Source organism: Etheostoma spectabile, unplaced genomic scaffold (assembly GCF_008692095.1).
Source record: "Etheostoma spectabile isolate EspeVRDwgs_2016 unplaced genomic scaffold, UIUC_Espe_1.0 scaffold00016887, whole genome shotgun sequence".
NCBI classification, from domain to species: domain Eukaryota; kingdom Metazoa; phylum Chordata; class Actinopteri; order Perciformes; family Percidae; genus Etheostoma; species Etheostoma spectabile.
The window spans coordinates 1-1,643 of record NW_022604120.1 but is presented as its reverse complement, the minus strand read 5'-3'; the positions used below and the strand labels follow the sequence as shown (position 1 = coordinate 1,643).

Sequence of the window (1,643 nt, the reverse complement as noted above, 5' to 3'; positions counted from 1 at the left end):
CTTGTAAGTATCTTTGGGCTAAAACTCAATTTAACCCTTGGGTCAGATTGACCCTTTTTCAGTTAATTTCCTTTTTTTTTGTCACAAAAAATGAGCCGTCGAAATAAGCGCTGAAAATGTCAACAGTAAAAATATCAAAAAACGTTGGGAAAAACACCAAAAACATAAAAAAAAGCACCCACAACATTGGAAAACTGATAACAATGTGGAAAAAAGCGATAACAATGGTGAAAAAAGTGACCAAAAAATTGCCAATTATCTATTCCAAAGCTGTAGGAGGAGCTCTATAGAGAAACCTGTGAGCATAAAAGCATCTTTGTATATTAGAACACAGTAAAGATATTGCCAAAACGGCGTAGCGTCCTTTTTAAAAATAACTTGTCTATCTCGGACGAGCCCCCATTTGTTACCGCTGTTGCACCAGTAAGTATCTTTGAGCTAAACTCAGTTTAATCTTTGTATATTTTAGGTTGTCATTATGATCGCTGTCTGTTACGGGCTTACGGCGTCTATCTCGGACGAGCCCCCATTTTGTACACTTGCGTCTTTGGGCTAAACTCAGTTTAATCTTTGTATATTTTAGGTTGTTTTTATGATCGCAGTCTGTTACAGGCTTACTAGCTGTCTACCTCAGTGGACATGGCTCCGTGCGTTTGCCTGCTTCTTTGAAAACAAATGCACATGACCAGAGGGAGAAGATGGGAGGAGGGAGAGTCGCCAACAAGATTTTACAACTGCATTGCCAAATATCTATAATCAAGCTGTAGGAGGAGCTCTATGGAGAAACAGGTGAGCAAAAAGCACGAAAAAAACGAAAAAATTGCCAAAACTGCGTAGCGTCCTTTTTAAAGGGCTAACGCGTCTATCTTGGACGAGCCCCCATTTGTTACCGCTGTTGCACTTGTAAGCATCTTTGGGCTTAACTCAGTTTAATCTTTGTATATTGTAGGTTTTTATGAGGTCTTTAGAAGGAGCTCTATAGGAAAAAGCAAAGAAATTGCCAAAACTGCATGGCGTCTTTTTAAAAGGATAATATGTCTATCTCGGATGAGCCCCCATTTTTTACCGCTGTTCCTTTTGTAAGCATCTTTGGGCTTAACTCAGTTTAATCTTTGTATATTTTAGGTTTTAAGGAGGTCTTTAAGAGGAGCTCATTAGAGAAACCTGTGAGGACAAAGCGAAGAAATTGCCAAAACTGCATGGTGCCCCTTTAAAAGGGTCTATCTCGGACGAGCCCCCATTTGTTAAAGTTATAAGCAACAAAAAGGGAAACCACAAACACAGATATATCTGACGTGCGGGATGAGTGTGACCAACGCAACACGTGCAAATGCAATTTTCCAGCCAGACAATAATACAGGCTTTCCTGTATGCAAATGAGGAGCGTTCGGATTGGCTCGCCGCCGCTCAAAATCTGACGAAAGACTTCCAAACTAACCTTTGTTGTGAAATGAAGATTCAGCAGCTGCACGGTTTATTTCTCACTTTAATTGTTTCTAAATACATCACCTTACTGGAAATACTGCTTTCCTGTATGCAAATGAGGACTTATTTGCAGGACGACTCTGTGTTTTTAATGACAGTCTGACGGCAGCCTTGATTACAGACTCATGATCTGATTATGTTTAACTCAATGTATGTGT

At 39.8% G+C, this 1,643-nt stretch overlaps 2 long non-coding RNA genes across 2 annotated transcripts; one reads left to right on the top strand and one right to left on the bottom strand.

Annotated features, from left to right (window-relative positions):
• Positions 1-248: 248 nt before the first annotated feature.
• On the top strand, positions 249-1,249 carry LOC116679527 (uncharacterized). Its single transcript, XR_004329509.1, has 3 exons — positions 249-298; positions 784-789; positions 1,179-1,249. It is a non-coding gene; the product is annotated as an uncharacterized LOC116679527 (long non-coding RNA).
• On the bottom strand, positions 476-833 carry LOC116679526 (uncharacterized). Its single transcript, XR_004329508.1, has 2 exons — positions 611-833; positions 476-509 (listed from the first exon to the last, which is right to left on the bottom strand). It is a non-coding gene; the product is annotated as an uncharacterized LOC116679526 (long non-coding RNA).
• Positions 1,250-1,643: the final 394 nt, after the last annotated feature.